Source organism: Vanessa tameamea, chromosome 8 (assembly GCF_037043105.1).
Source record: "Vanessa tameamea isolate UH-Manoa-2023 chromosome 8, ilVanTame1 primary haplotype, whole genome shotgun sequence".
Lineage (NCBI taxonomy): Eukaryota > Metazoa > Arthropoda > Insecta > Lepidoptera > Nymphalidae > Vanessa > Vanessa tameamea.
In genome coordinates this window covers 6,312,845-6,330,185 of record NC_087316.1, presented here as the reverse complement: position 1 = coordinate 6,330,185, position 17,341 = coordinate 6,312,845, and the positions used below count along the sequence as shown (strand labels likewise).

The window sequence follows — 17,341 nt, the reverse complement described above, 5'->3', positions numbered from 1 at the left end:
GTGATAACTCAAAAATGGTTCACTTTTCGATCAATGCATATAGGAGTTAAAATTATCGCAAATAATCACCGCTATCACGTCCTAACGGGAATACGTCGAATTACCAATAACCCTGTATAAATGCAAGAACAAGGCAAGAGTTTCGTTTCTTTAATATTAACAAGTTCGAAATAAAACAAGACAAATATTGTCAGTTGTGTGGTCTTTAATATATTATATCTTCGAGTGGCCTTATATAAATTTAAAAAAATAACAATAAAATCTATATCACAAACTTTATTACTTCTATTGATTTAAACTTAAAAGAAATAGTGACGAAAGGTTAAAACAATATCGAATCATGCAATTTAATCCGCTATTGTGCAACTTGTACCGGAATGGTATTTGATAGTGGCTATTGACCGACAGCGGAGCGCATGTCGCCGGGGGCGGTGCATCGCGCAGTGCGCGGCGGCGCGGCCCGGCCGTGCACTTGACTCCTGCGGACGGTGCATCGCCCGCCTGCACTCCGCTCACACCACTGCCTGCTCCAACCCGGGGTGGGCCAACAGCCTCCGCGCCACCCACATAATCCTTTGAAAAGGTCATCCCGCAATAATGTCATGAAAACATGCCTTCTACTACGATCGACGTTTAGATATTCATGCAAAATTTATTTATTTTTAGATTTCGTTGTACTTAATTGATTCAAATAGAATGTTGATATTATGAACCATGTGCTTTCTTAATAATACAAAATTAAGATAAGATTATCAACTATTATTATATATGAAGTAGCTACCTCAAAATGAAGGTACGCTGTAAATATAGTCAATGCGAGAGACCTTCAGGCGACACACGGAAAACCCCGAATGGTTGCCCGCGACCTTGGACGGCGAGGTCGCGCCCGGGCGACGGCTCACGCGGAAACAGGATATCTTATTAAAATAATATTTCATATCAAAATGACTCGTCTAGCATTATTATTGGTTAATTGCATTTAATTGAAACCATAAGTTGGTGATGTGACAACAATCTTCCTATAACTTAATTATTTTTTATATTTCGACCTTCGTGACTTATAATCACGAAGTTCACTAGCGATCCTGAACATGACAATTTGTACAACTCAACCTTTTATTACATGTCATATACGTTTTAATGACATACCTATTACAAGGATTAACTTAATTAAATGTGATTAAAAGTATACTCTTCGTTAGCTTTAGGTGACCGAATGATTCCCTGCTCTCAAGCTAATACTTGAGGGATATTTAATTTTGCACATGATGGTAGCAATGTAGGCAGTCGAGGGGTGAGAGATGGTGTGGGCGGGGTGGTGTTAGGGGTGAGGGCGAACGGGCGCGGGAAGCGGGCGGTCGGCTCCAAGGTCGCAGAGTCACAGCCGGGCAAGGTCGCCATGCCCGCGCGTGCCCGCTCGCCCCCCACCGCCGCCCCTCACACCCGATAACACCCTAGATTTGCGTGGGACGCGACCTTTATCCACGCTCCGGAGAAGTAATTGTATACATACATAAATACTTACTTAATGTTTTTTTAGGCTTACGTAAACGTCAACCTAGAAGGATATAGGTTTTTGAAAAATGTGTAAATAATCTAATTGAAGAGGGTAAGAAGATAACCGTATCTTACCTCTCGGCGGTTATCAGTAAATACAGAAGAAGAATACTTCTTCTTCGACATTTCCCTTTATATTAAAATGATAATTAAATTAAAAAATAAAAAATTAAACATCCAAATTTAGAGCCTTCCTCTTTTTGAGGTGGTTTAAGAACTAGTTTGCTTTGCTCACGACAATTATTTTCGTAAGTAACATGAAAATATTATTAACTATCGAATGTGTTGAAGGTTTTAAATATTATATTTAATTTTAGTACCGCCTTATTTATTTTCGTGTTCACTACTTGTTTTTTTTAAATATAAATATAAAATTAAATTGTAGATTTTACGCCTACACTTTTAAGAAAATATATTTTTTATAGTTTCGTTTTTCATGTTCATAATAAATATTTACTCATTTTATCATAAAACTGGTAACGATAATAGAACGTTTAAAACGGACATTAACAAAACATTAAAGTAAGTACGAGTTTAGTGTTACAAAGAAAGTAGCATAGCGAGCTTGATGAAGATTTAACGAACACTATTTCGTCCACAAATAATTGAGGTCGTTCGAGTTACTCATAAAATTGGCATCAGTTGCATTTGTATATCTGTTACGTGTTACGTCGCGCAGCACAATCAGCGACGAGTAACAACGTAGTACAATACATATTTTAACTCTATCACTAAATATACTACAAATATTTAAAATAATTTATATGAATAGAAAAACATCAAAAATCAAAATCGAAGAACGGAACTCATCTCAGACGCTAACTTACAAATATTTACTCCTTTCCCCAAACTTTGTAACCGGAGAATTAAATAATAGTTTTTTAAATATCAATACTTATGTAAACATACTTGTTAAAACTGGATTGTTTTAAGAAATAAGTTACTAATGTTTATTATAATATATTACGAAGCTAATTGATGTCGTTAATTGTAAAGAAAAATATTATATAGGTACATAATTATACGAAAAAGTGATGACTAAACAGTTGTTTCCTCGTGGTGACAATAGGTTTCGAAGCTTATCTGTGACGTAAAATATACATTTATCTGTTCGTGTCGTTTGTCGTGCCTTGTCCTCGAACTCCGAATCTATATCGTTACGTATATATTGCTAATGATTGCGTAAATACTCAAAGTACAATGTTAACCTTGAAAATGTTCTACTCAAATATTGTTTCAATAAATGCGTATTTAGATATTAGTTTACATGAGATTGTTTTCGTATACCTAACATATTACTCGATATTCAAGCGGAAATATGTGTGTTATCATTCATAGTAATTTTACTTGGTAGATATAATAATGTTTTACGTTAATAGTTAAGTCAAGCTACAATTCCATTACATTCAAATATCCTTAACTGCTAATAAACTTTGTATAATATGGGTATATAAAGTCCTTAACGTTCCCTAAAGTCAGAAGGCCTTGATGACAGGCTGTTCTAGGTTACCTCGTGCGAAGGGATCGAGGACAAACGAAATTATAGCGAATATCGGATTGGCCCAGATATAAGGATCGTGAATATTTATATGGAACAGATTCTTATGATAAAGTAGAGTTTTGGTTAATGATTGGCAGTCCTCCGTGTATACAGTGCAGGTATAACTCGTTTTTAATTTTGTATTAAATCCTTTTTAATTTATTTTGATAAGGTCCTTTTTCATATCCATGGCCAAAAATAAAAAGAGAAAAGTATATGCAATATACTTACATGTTATTATTTATACACATATCTGTTGATAAGTATATTTGTATTTACAATTTTAGCAAGACAAAATAAAGAGAATTAAATATATTATAACGGATAATCTTATATTCTGCCACAATTAGGTGATATCAACAAAGTCAATCGTATTAAGCATTGACATAAAAAATATCCCATTTCATTGAACTCGTAAGTCGTATTTTAAAAATATTATATGAAATCAGGAGATAGCATTCATAATTTATACAGATTGAAGCGAAATAGAAAATTATTTTCAGTTAAGCGTCCTTAGGTAGATAGATGTTGGAATAACTTTATTCTGGGTCCAGGAGGGATACTGGGAAGGTCACGGCAAGGACGCGGGGTCACGACGCCTAGCGCTTCTATTTAACACCTTATAATTACCGATAACAAAGTCTGTGACGTCTGTAGTGCCTTATTTAAACTTGATAACTATAACCTTTTAATAAGTACACAGGCAATTAAATTCACGATTAAGTTATTTATTAGTACGACAAGTTACTATTTCTTTGTTAATTTTTCCTTTTAATGGTATTAAATAATATTATTCTAATTTACATATTCAGATATACAAATATAACAAAATATCGTTTAATAATACAGTAATAAACTAATTATAACAGCTATCAATGGGACTTCTCACATTGAAATTCTCATCTGAAATAATAAATTAAATAATATTTAGATATATTAAATGGCACATGTTTAACGGGCAAGGCTTTGTGAGGGCGCATTAGCAATTAGGTCGGTGAGACTATTCGCCCTTGACCTACGTCAAACCTGCGCCTTTCACAACATTCGCGCTCCAAATACAACAGATGCCAAGACAAGGGCGTACTGAACTAGGAATAATACTATTGAACCGATTCTATTGTTTCGATAATTATTTGGATATTAATGTCTGTGTAAATGTATTAAATCCGTTACACATACAAATATTGGGATAAATAAACCCTCGGTGCGCATTTACTGAACAGTATTTTTTATTAGGAAAATGTTTGCGTGATCGGAATTTAACGACAAAACACCGACATTCCTGTTAGTCATGTAAGCTAATACGTGACCGTGAAAATGGAATAGAACACAACCAATACTGAAAATAACAGCTTGACTTACCATGACCTTGCGCAAAAATACGATTGACGTCTCAGTTACCTACTTGTGGGCACAAAGCAAAATAACGTTTTCGCGAATTATTCCGGGAAGTGCTGATAGAGGCGAGTAACGGGTTGGCTGCGATTATTCAGATATCACAACGCACACCAGCGCGAGTTTTATATCATCTTATATATATTTTATTCGCAAAGGCGGGATGCTTGTGTGCGTATGTGTGACATTGAACTTCACTCTTCACGCGGCAGCGCACGAGTTGCGTAACCAATCCACATTGCTCCGGGCACTTAGCGAGCTACATCGACTATCGTCTCAATTTGCAAATAAGTGGCAATAAGTTCTTTTTAACGCAAAACAGAGTTTAACTACGTATATTTAGTGTATTATGTACAAAATTTCTATTTATAAATGAATGGCTGCATAAATAAAATTTAGAGCGCACATGTGTGAAAATTATATTTATATCGTATTGTACTGACGTATCGTCACATATAAGTAAATATAGTTATGAAGCATACAATGTATGCTAACTACTTGTTTTAGTAAGAAATATAATTTTGTAAGACAGTGAAGACTAAAAAAATCGTGGCAACAAGAAGTACGTAGGTTTTCATTTAAAATCGATGAACTAATTACAAAAAGCTTATCGTTAGCCTAATATAGATTCCGCATTCAGATCAAGTACATACGTTCAGTGTCGAAGACACGTGAGTTGGACACGTGTCGATTTTGACATAGACATTAATATTGAAAATACTAATGCATTTACATTATTCAATTTAAAAATATCGTTTGTAAGACCAACAAATAACACTTAGACCGTATTGCTTGAAAAAATAAGAAACCGTCACACAAAATATAATATATTTACAAATTTACTTTAAAATATTTTTGTTTTACATAAATATGTAAAATATTTCAGACGACATTGGGTATACAAAAAAATATTTAAAATTCACACAATAAAGGTTACTAGTATTGGTGTGATAAAAAAACTAAGATACCTCTGTATTTAGTTCTAACGAATTATATAGTCAAGTTCGTCCTTGAACAATATTAAATTACAAAGTAGCGCTGAACGCTTCCGCGACACAGCGAAGCCGTTTTGCGTAATAACAATATTTGCAGAAATGCCGACGCCTTGGCGCTCAGAGACTCGGTGACCGCGAACTTGTCTTTTATCTCATTTGTTTCCGTATACGGCTGTACTTTTCACAACATAATACTTGAAGAATAAAGCAAAATAAAGTGTCTGTAAAATAATAAGCCATTCAATCTTGTATAGTTGTTGCAACTGTTTCAAGTATCAACGATGTTGCAATTACTTTTCAAAGGATTTTTTTATAGGATGAAATGCATAAATGCATAACACGTTGTTTTCGGCAATTAAACATGTGGTTTCCATAAATAAAAAAATAGTGACGTGATATTAAGCGAGCGCGACTTGTGGATACAAGCATGTTCGCCTATCTGACTGTACAAATAGCAGCAACCTTGAGATTCGGCGCGCGCGACAAGGTCACCGCGCAAATTGTTATCACAATGACGTCAGTGTGTGACCTCCGAGAGACCTTCGTTGAGGTGCCCGCGCGATAAGACAAGCCGATGCCGACCGATAGCGTCTCACGCATTACCGTCCGCACCGCGACCAGCGCACCGAGCCTTGCTGTGCTTCGCGCGCATATTACGCGGAACGAGTACGCCAATACACTATGTGACAACTTCACATACACATAACCAAACGATAAAATTTACATGGTTAAAGTCTAGTAGAAATTTTAATCTGTTTACAATCAAACGATCAATGGTATCCGCTTATTATATATTTTTATTTTTTTATAATTTTATATATTTTAAAATGTCTTATGTTAAGAAGAAAAATTTAAGATTTTAACAGAGTCTTTTAATATATTATATATATTTTTTATAAGTAAAATATTATTATCAAAATTAAATCAACTATTACAACGTATCGTTTGGAATACGGCCAAAAATAAAACATTAGCCGATCGAAATCACTTTCTACGTGCTTATCGTTGCCGTCCGCAAAAATATATTCGGTCGGCCTTGTAATTTCATGGCCGCGCAAAAATATCGACTTGACATTCTAAGCGATTTTCCTATCTTGAGTGGTTAACCAGGAAACACTGATTAACCTTGACCACGCCTCAAAGCTACACTCGTATTGATATAATACCGACATATAGTATTAGACTAGATTAATTTGATTAAGAAGTATTTTTTTAAGAAATTATGTTAGTAAATACCTTAAATTTGAAAATGGCTCTAACACAGGGATACTGCGGTGTATAAGGAACTGACTAAAACCAAGAGTTGAGAAATACAAATTTTATCTGGCTTATCATTTTAGAATAATCTCGGCTTTATCACAAAGACGCAATCTATAGAAGAGTATTAGTTATTAAGGTATGGCAATTATATGATGTAGATAAACGAATATATTAAATAGTAACTGAGCCGAGAAAAATGAAAAAAAAAACAATTACAAAATAGGCTTAAATGGCACGGAAACGAAAGTCTGTGACGAAAATATATCATTACGTAGCGATTATGTATATTTTGGAATTAAATGTAACTATTTTTAATTTTTTTCTTTCTCAAGAGATAAAATTTAGTTAACAACGATATGCACAACTAAAGTAACGTCTAAATATTTGGCTTTTGTTAATCGGCAACGAATTTCGCTTTTTATTAATTACTTTTATTTTATTTAGGCGGATTATAATCTAAATATTAAAACGGCTACAAAATGTAATTACCATGGCATTGTTTATGTAGAGCAGAATGTTTGGGCGAGGTGAACTCGACCTGAATCCGAATACGGACATGAGAGAAATCTTAGGTGGCACGGATGCTGTGCGAGAAAGGCATAGCGACTTGCACAAGAGAAAGGACTTCGTCCTTTATGGACAGCAGGTATATCAATTCATTAAATTACTGTTGATTTCTGATGATGAATGAAATTTTCTTGAATGAGTAACACATAATGCAACATCACAATCAAAATTGAAACCATAGAATGAACACACTAAATACTAAATACCGCGCAAATAAACAAAGACTCGATGATTTAAGTATAGTATAAAAATATATATATATTTATTAAAAATGTTTTTTGAGAAAAAATATAATCATTTACTCTTTTAACGTATATTAACTTTATGCTAAAAATAAATTAAACACAAAAATAACTTTGATTATATCGTTACATGTGTTGTATTATTTTATATAAAATGTACAAGGGAATTTTATAAAAGCAAAGTATGTGTACCATCTTTGTTGGTCACTAGGGCATCAAGCACATGTATATTATAAGCGATATCACCTCAATTTCTCTGCGCCAAGCTGGCGAGGGCGCGACGTGAAGCGATCTCGTCGCAGGGACCTTATGATAATTGGTACTAAAGGCGGAGAAAATGTATGGATGCTGTCATCGTATTCACGAATCGCTTGACTTATGACTTACAAAATCTACATACAATCATCATCAATGTGGGTCAGGGCAGTGGGCCGCACAGCCATGCATCGCTGCCCACCGCGCTGTAGAGTTGTATATAGTATTCTAAAATAAACATCAAACAAGTTTTATTCCATTTATTACATTACAACCATTAAGATTCCTTTCTTTATTAAAGATTTTTTGTAAGAAAATCCACAAATTTATTTCACTTTCTATGCGATACGTTTACTCGACTTTATTTAATTTATGTCAAAGTAGAGTACCTAAATTCTCCTTATGTTTCATAGCAATTCGAATCTCTATATGGAATTCTCTTTTATTGGTCTCTGACCTGCTTTTCTTGCTTAATTTGTAGCGTCTGATTTCTTCAATTCGTGTGGCTGCTTACTTGAGCATTACTTTCTTTTATGAGCCGTGTATCAGATAGGATATTGAGACAAGCGCGCACAATGACCTTTTTTTTTCAAACATCAAAGTTTAAAATTAAAGCACATCATTTACCGAAACGATTAAGAACCCAACACAATATTTTAACAATAAATTCATAATCTGTCTACACTACATTTAGACGGGCTTGTTTTATAATTTAAGAGTTGTATTTGAGATCATTTCTTGGCATTACAATAAGTCTTAAAGATTTATGGAGAAAGTGATAGTTGTTGAAATTTTTTTGTTATACTCGTAATTTTAAGGTAGCTTTGAAATATGTCATATGTATACTTGTAGGTCCGTACTAAAATGTCAGCTAAATATTTAATAGACGCATTTTCATATTATATTTCTAATTAATTTCGAAAAAAAATCGAAACTTTGAAAACTCTTGTTTTTTATCTTCTATTTTGTATCACTTAAGCTAAAGCTCAAGATTTTCTCAGTTATTTGTGTCTTCTTACTAGATAAGTAGTGAAATATTAAATTACAATTCTAGAAAACTGCCAAGATGATATTATCGGTCGAAGCAGTGGTTGCGTATCTACTTTCTATGTCGATAGTCTTGGATTCGTTTTGGACTGGTATTTAGACACGTCATGTATATATTCGTTGAATTGGGTGTTTTGGGTCTCACTTTCCAGAGCACGTTAAGTAGTCGGTCACGGTTGTTATCATAATCATCTAGTAATTAAGTTTCAGTTTTGGCAATAAACTAATGTTTAAAACATATTAAACCTAAGATTTTACATTTCTGGTAAAGAGTATGGAGTCAAAAAATATTTGAGAGATGCTCTTTGTAATTTTTAAGTTTATATAAATGCAAATAATTAAAATGTATCAAAGAAACGTTGAAGGTGAACGATAACATTTCATGTTATTTTAAAATATTAAAAGCGATTTGCCTAAACTGTGTAAACTCTTTGATTTAGATTGATTATGTTTTTAATTTAAATTATGTCATATATATTTTTAATTATTTTATATGTCATTTTTTTTGTATTTGCATTTTAAAGAAATACAATAAACAATACATTTTACATACATACAAATCATAGGGAATATAAATCCTTAAGTATACATATAGAGTCTGAGTGACTGAGCCTCATTTACAATTAAAGCTAGCTGATACTCAAATTATAAATGCCAAAGTTACTCTATGTGTCTTTTACTTTTTAAAGGGCAAACTACTAAACGTAATTTGTTTAAATTTGGTATAAAGCAAGCTTGAGCCCTTGTTTATGCATTTGACAACTTGTTTTTATAAAACATTTTATTCTAAATATTGCTATAATTTTTTAATCAATTATGGTTTTCTGATAAAGTAATTGTGTAAAATATTTATTTAACGTTTTAAACGAAATGACAAATTTTCTTAAATAAACGCATGAGTTTTGCATCCAAACGGCAAGTAATTAATGATTATTTATTAGCTGTTAAACTTTGGCTCTGAAAATCGTTTAGAAAAATTTCAACAATGTCACTAATATTTCGTAAGGCGCACTTATTTTTATTTGGCGTTTTCGCTACAAGTGGGCGGGCGATTTGTTTACAATTGTGATGTGTGTGATTTAGTACTTTAAACACGTTCAGTAGTACGGTAAGTGCGGTCAGCAAGGTCATGACGTATTTTAGAAGAAATTATTGCAATAAGCTAAGATTGGAAACACCGCAGTATTTATTATACAGGAAAATTATTATCTCGCGGATTAGACCTAATATGTAATGAAGATATAGTAGATACGTTAAAATAGGTAAAAAATATATAAGTATTAAATTTGCTCATTAAATATAATTAATTTTAATTTTACAATGTGTCAAGTTATTGCATTGGAAATATTTACGATAAGCGATACTGCATATATTGCTGGATATGCTTACGTGTGCTGCAGTTTCATTGTTAACTGGAGGATTTACTTATATACATATTAGGTACATAATACAACAAATACAGCACGTCTTCAAAGTTTCGAAATTACGGGCTTTACAAAAAGGTTCTTTAAGATTTTTATAGAAAACTTCAAGTCACCTACCATGTAATTTATTTAAATATATGCCATTAACTTTTCTATTTTCATTTATTTGCTCCTTATACTATCATTTAATATGATTAATAAAATTAAGTTAGTACATAATAATTAACTAAAATGGCATGATATACTTTGCAGACAAAGTCATAGTACAAACAAATACACACTCGTGATATAGATTATCACAAAATCAACAACGAGACAGACCTTGTAGTCAGACTACTAGGAAATGTCTAGATAAATTGTAATACTCAGTATGGGTATTATAAATTTATAAGTTGATTCAAATAACTAAACCCGGAATAGAACGGTGACTCTAACAAGAGATTTAATGTGTAATTGTGTCTTGAAACTAAATAATATTCTCGACTAATTTATTTCTTATAGTTATACATATGGGCGGAATACAATGAAAGACGGAATTTTCTCAGTTGTTAGTAAATTTGTTTTAACCATACGCTATGTTTAAGAGAAAATTTTAAATTAAATTTTAGTTCTACATATTTCACAATCTAAAAATATATGATGTCATAAATAGGATTTCACGAAATTAACCCGTTTCGTAGATTTAATTCCTTATAAGGTGCGTACGGGGGAGGAGTGTTGGCGGCCTTGTGGCAGCATCATGCGATATTTTCGCTCTCTGCGTTAATGCGGAAGACTATTTCAAGAGTCAGGGTCGCCGCGGCGCCCGTCACCCGTACCGAGCTCCATTCGCTTACCGCTCGTATGACGCGCTAGTATCAGGTTTCCTCAAACACCATCCCCAGGAAAAGAAAAATATATCGTATTATATTATTATAATAGCAATATCAAGGATTCTAGTTATGTATTTAAAATTCGAATAACAATATTGCTTTTGAGCAGAATGATGTAACGAACTATTTACTTACGGCTCTAAACCACAATAACATCGTTTTATTGTTCTCACAAGAATTCATCTACAATGGCATGTGTAATATCGGCGTACTCGCAGACCGCCGTTCTGGTGACCTTAGCCCGCTTGTGTGAAGGTAGTATATAGTAATGTAAATAGACAGGAAATCCATTCAATGTCAGGAGTCCAAACCACAAATCATCTTTTGTTCTTAATTCAGAATTTCATCCAAATTTAACGCATTAAATATTCTCATATTGTTTCTTATTTCTATGTACCATTTATCCGTCTTCTAAAATCGACAATCGTTAATCATACATATATATAATTACCATTGATGCCATTTTTTATATTTCATTTGTTATTCTTTACGTAATTTACAGAATATTTACTTTTGCTCAAGAAAATAGATAAAGTAACATTTTAATTTTATCAATACTGTAAGAGACGAAAAGTCTAGCTGTTCTTATGCTACGCGCATTTAAAGGATTTCGCGAACGCGCGAATCATACCTATATAACTTATCACAGTATGAAATTGTGAAGAAAGTCCTCGTAAAACGTAGAGATATTTTTTCAAAATTCATTCATACAATTGTAATTTCTAGTTATTAATATCATTTCACTTATTCACCGATCAAAATATAACATTATTGATTTACGATTGAAATTATTATAATTGAGATATTTCTTTAAATAAAAAAAAAACCTATTGTTTAGAATATGAAAACTTTTTTACATTTTCTTATATTTGAAATAACTCCATTAAGCCTGGAATATATTGAATTATCTCAGAATATATTTATAGTGTTTTATGGTGGTCTATTAATTTATTCGTCTGACAAATTGCTCAGTGGTCAGCGCGAATCGTAAATGAAATTAATATAAATTATATAATTCTAGACAAGAAGTTGACTGAAATGAATACAAATTGGGTTCACTTCACTACAATGTTCTAAACGCAGGTTAAATGTTGATATTCAAATGTTTTACTATAGTATGTAATAAAAAAAATATAAAATATACATATATAACTTTATTTTTACAAATATACAGATTGACAGGACTAATAATAATTATTGTTTTTAATCTTATCACAAAAATCGTGGTCATGTTATTTTTTATGAATACAAATAAAATATAGGTAATTTTGTTGTAATAAGTTTTGGAAGAAGGGTTGCCACCCATATTTTAATGTTACATAAAATTAGTTGAAGGACATTCGGGAACCGGCTTCAAAACCGCTGGTTCACATTGCCAACTAATGTGCCCTCGAGGCAACCTCCACAAGAAAAGTACATCGTTCTACAGTTGTCGTTAGCCAGGGCCTTGAACTTTGAGTGGTCGTCGGTAAACATGTTTGCGCAGTAAGCACTGCGCACTCGATATTGCTCTGACGTCTCACTTCACCCTATAGGTTATAAGTACATTTGTATTTGCTTATATTTTATTTACCGGTCTATTCCGCCACACGTCCGCACGTGATCGTAATTACAAGGACACCTTTGGTTGTAACGCCCACTTTTGATGTTTATTTAGATTTAATAAAAGTTCATGTCGACGTTGCTTTATTCATATAAGTAACGGTAATTAATATTGTAACAATATTTGATAGAATTAAACGTCTTGTTTTTTGACAGCTTATATTTTAGGACTAATATATGCATGCTTAGATATTTTTATAATTATTTCTAAAAAAAAATATATAAAAACTATAGAGATACATATCGCAATTATGTGATTTCTTACTTCACAATAATCATAAAAAGAATAAACAATGATCGAGGAAAACATTCCTATTTGTATACATAGTTGTAGTCCTTTGTGACGTGATCAACTGTGGTGACCGCGCGGCGGCAGTGGCATGGCGGACGGCGGCGGTGGCCGAGATAATGAGCGAGCCAAGGCCGACGCGTGCTAATTACAATTACCGTGAGTGGACATTCTTTGTTCCAATAATGATTAATGCCGGTCGCGAGTGTCGAGGAGTATCGCAATGAGATAACAGGAAGCGTCCGTGCTCGCCAATGTCACGCGACAAGGTCGCATTGTGCAAGTGCGAAGTGTGAAGCTGTGCGTATGTGCATCGACAACACGATACTATACCAAAAAACATGCTTTCTATCAAATCTTTATTTTCTAATAAGTATAATTGTGACCAGTGTTTTGTTAATATAGCATATTCTAAATAAATACAAGTAATTGTTTTTTGGGACTTCTGCTTAATTTTGAACATTAATCTTGATATATTACATATATAAAATAGCCTTGCTAAATTAACAAAACAGCAAATTTATATTTACTGTTTTTTAATTCTTATATAAACAGCAACGATTGACGAAAAATATGCTTTATTTCGAATATAAAAGATTTTATATTACACTGCTCGTCTCGTTCTTATCGCCATAGTTCTAATCAGAGAAGCGGTAAGACCTTGAGGCTGACCCTGAATATTTTTATCCGGATATTTTGCAAATGTTTGTAATATCTAGATACGAACACGACGTAATATAATACTTTCGACCTTAGAAGACACAACCTGATAAACTCCATAGATAGCGAAATTGATTCGATATTACTATAACAATAGTCTTTCCATTTTAACATTATGGTAAGTATGTCGAAAATCAACTATAGACTAAAGTTAGCTAATTTGTAGCTTTTTTATACTATCTATTATCATAGGTAATATAAGTGCTCACTAAATTATACTTTAAATGAGATAAATATTAGTTTTAAAAATTGATAAATTGCTTCCGGGTCTCTAAATTTTCAAGAGTAAGCAACTCAATGGCGGACGATGGCTGGCGAGGCCGGGCTGATCTAGGAAGTCAAACGATATGACCTCGACCTTGCGCGTGCGAAAAATATTCGGCAGCATAGCCCCTCCTCCCTTCGCCCACGCCGACTCTCATCTCTTCTAACAATTTGCTCTATCGCTCTACATACATCATAAAATTATCCATATAAAGTCGTTCAGGAACTAAAGACACTCAAATATAATTTTATTACGTTATGTAACATGATGTCAGTATTTTGATCATAAAATATAATACTTATTAAGTCAACAATTAAACTAAATATCTTTTTAAAATTCTTCTGTAGGCATTTTAAAATAATAATCAATAATACTAAGTTAGTTGCGGTAAATGTATTTGTGTAATTTAATTTTAAATTATAGCTATTAGACTATATACGGTATAAAAATTAATCAAACGTCATCTTATACGAATGACGTATGTGACTACAATTAAAAGAATGGTAGAAAATATCCCAACACCAGCTTAGTAGTGAAGTAACTATTTACGGAAATGAGTAAAGGCCAATCATATTTGCGGAAAAAATGGGTTATAACTACTTATAAAGTATTTTAGTACCTTAGTAATGTGAATATATATATATTTTAAATATCTGATTAATAAATAGATAGGACATACACTTTTCATGAGCAATTACATATTTTGTAATGTAATTGTCAATTAATGATGTTTGTCAATTATTTTAAATAACTCTATTATAACTCTAATATATGTAAAATAAATTCATTTTTTAAAGATATATTATATTTTAGGTTCATTCTTTTAAGATAAAATTGTCTTCAAAGATATTAAATCCGTTACCTGTGTCATAAATTTCTAGAAAATGTTACATATATATAATTCATTATTCAACTAACTCGATGGTTTTCGAAGGAAATACAAGGTGCGAATGTTATGGCAATAAATCTCCATTGTCGCCATTGTTCTGGTTTTATTGCGCAACGATATTTGCCAAACATTCGCGTACCTCGCGATCGATATCGCTGGCTATGTAAACAAAACTGCAATGACTTATGAACAATATAGCTATTATAACATTCATCCTTAAGTATATTTCATTTCATTGGTACAAATTAAACGTTTGGTTCTAAGGTTTTTTACGCAGAAAAATTGCAATATTTGTACTCCATTTCTAATTTATACAGACAAAAAGTTTAGTCTATTAACAAGGCATTTTATTTGGTAATATTAAAAGCTGCAGAACTTTAAAAGTATGTTGTAATATGTTGTAGTTGACAGAATTTTTTATAAGATTCACAGCATCCCTGTGTTTCAATAAATAATATACATATGTAAAATCAATTATGATTACTATTAAGTTACCTGAGAAATGTTTTTCGATAAAAGATAATTATCGAATGAGTACGATACTTATTTAATTTTATAAAAATCTTTAAAAAACAATTAAGTAAGCATTTCTTGGTTGATTATTCAAATTATTTTAGTATATATGTGTATAGGTAAATACATAGATGTTATTATGGTATTTACTAATAAATAAACTCTATTTCATCATTAATATCAACCGTGCATGTGTGCACTATGACGTTATCGAATCTACTAATGTTGTAATTAATCTGAAAGTACAACAAAGTAATAGTTTGAGTGTGTGCGAGTATCGTGTGCAGGCAAGAGGTAAACATGTTCCAAGCAACCTTAGGATGCGATACATACATACATAGATCGGTCGACCTTAATCTTGAACGATAGAGTCGGCGCGTCGCGTCGGAGCAGCGCCCTTACCTTATCACACTTGTCGCATTAAACAAGCATTAACAACGCAAATATTATTTAGGCTATTTTCTCATGAAAACTGGTTAAATAAAATGTTAAAATTAAACTGTCATTATTTTATTGGGATTTTACTGTAGAAAGGAAAATAATTACTATTTATAAATAGCTGTAGATACATTTATGATATGATCATGCTCAGCAGTGTAATTAATAATTGGCAATAATTAGCGAAACTGGAGATAATCTGATAGGATGAAAGTTATAACGAAAACACTTTTCGCGTTCTAATACACTAAAATGCAATATAAATCGTAGCAGACATCCATGACAAATAAATACGGTTTAACATTTATAAATAATTTCTTTTGGATAAGTTTCCATTGACTTTACCGTACCCCTGCATTAAATTATTATTTGGAACACACTTACTGAACGTACGTTGAACTTCATGCAATTGAATTTTATGGATTTAATATCGAAATCTATAATTTAAATTTGCGATTTATTATTGTGGACAGGTTTCGATCGGGTCTATCATAGACCTGCACGAAATTATTAATATAGATATGAATAATACAAGCGATTAAAGTACTTATTGCTAGAACATATATTACTTTTTGCCATTTTAACAAACAAATCGATAAAGCGTATTGGGTGATTCATAGTTTATTCTGATTATTTATTATTAATCAATTTATGCTAGAAATTCGATACAGGAAAGGGTCGCGGATAATCCGCTTTCGAATAATCGAGAGTTATCCTTCCATAAATACTCTATGATTCATATTATTAGCTATAATTTAATTTACTTTATGATCTATTTTATCAGATCCAGACAACGATTATCCTTAGTCTAATTTTGTTTTTATACTGTTACTGTCAACTGATAATAAACTGTAGATGATAAGATCATCAATTCTATTAGTATAAAAATATCTAAGTTAAGATGATGATGAAATAAAACTTACTCTTTTAACTATTTACATAGCATTCCGCAGTTACAGATACAAGTTATTTTTGCTTAAGTTTATAGAATATACATATTCCAGTAATAAATTATTAAAAAAAATTTTTATAAAAGAATAAGATAATGCCTATCAATTAAAATCCTTATTTATGTCTTTGAATTGATAATCGTACAATTAATATAATGAACGGTAATTTTTTACAGGCATTCAAATTAGTAAAGCAATAGTTTAAGGATTAAAATATGAAATAAATAAAATTTCATGAAGACTTGTATCGTAATTTAATAATGTATTTTTCAAAAGAGAATTTTCAATAGCAGTCAGACAGTAATACATTTTACAGCTTCTAGAAAACCTTGGTCCCTAAGAGTTTGCCAATTGTTCTACCCTTGATATTTTTTCTCTTTTTAGGCTTCGCTTAGTCAATAATATATATATTGAGTTAGCGTTAATTTAATATATACCTATTATATAGAAGTCGGCCTTTAATCTTGACTGAATTTTTTTATTTGGTTTTTTCAAATCGTGTATTGTTAAAAGTTTTGCTT

The 17,341-nt window shown here is 31.9% G+C and overlaps 1 long non-coding RNA gene across 1 annotated transcript; it reads right to left on the bottom strand.

Moving 5' to 3' along the window:
• Window positions 1–271: 271 nt before the first annotated feature.
• Window positions 272–4,777, bottom strand: LOC113400002 (uncharacterized). Its single transcript, XR_003369030.2, has 2 exons — window positions 4,460–4,777; window positions 272–573 (listed from the first exon to the last, which is right to left on the bottom strand). It is a non-coding gene; the product is annotated as an uncharacterized LOC113400002 (long non-coding RNA).
• Window positions 4,778–17,341: the final 12,564 nt, after the last annotated feature.